Source organism: Penaeus monodon, chromosome 29 (genome assembly GCF_015228065.2).
Source record: "Penaeus monodon isolate SGIC_2016 chromosome 29, NSTDA_Pmon_1, whole genome shotgun sequence".
NCBI lineage: Eukaryota > Metazoa > Arthropoda > Malacostraca > Decapoda > Penaeidae > Penaeus > Penaeus monodon.
Window position 1 is genome coordinate 22,979,956 of NC_051414.1, and position 210 is coordinate 22,980,165.

A 210-nucleotide genomic window follows, 5' to 3' on the forward strand; every position below is an offset into this window, starting at 1 on the left:
CTTTAGAAACATTGTCATTGGTTTCTTCGTTAATATGTAGTTTCTTACTACATGAGATTGAATAAAACAAGAGAGAAAGAAAAACATTCAGTTCATCACTCGACACAAACATGAGTTCTATATGCTTCTGTGACCTACACTGCAGAACTGCAGACTGCATTAAAAAGTCAATATTTCTATTCATGTTTAGTGTAAATGTAGGTCTTCATT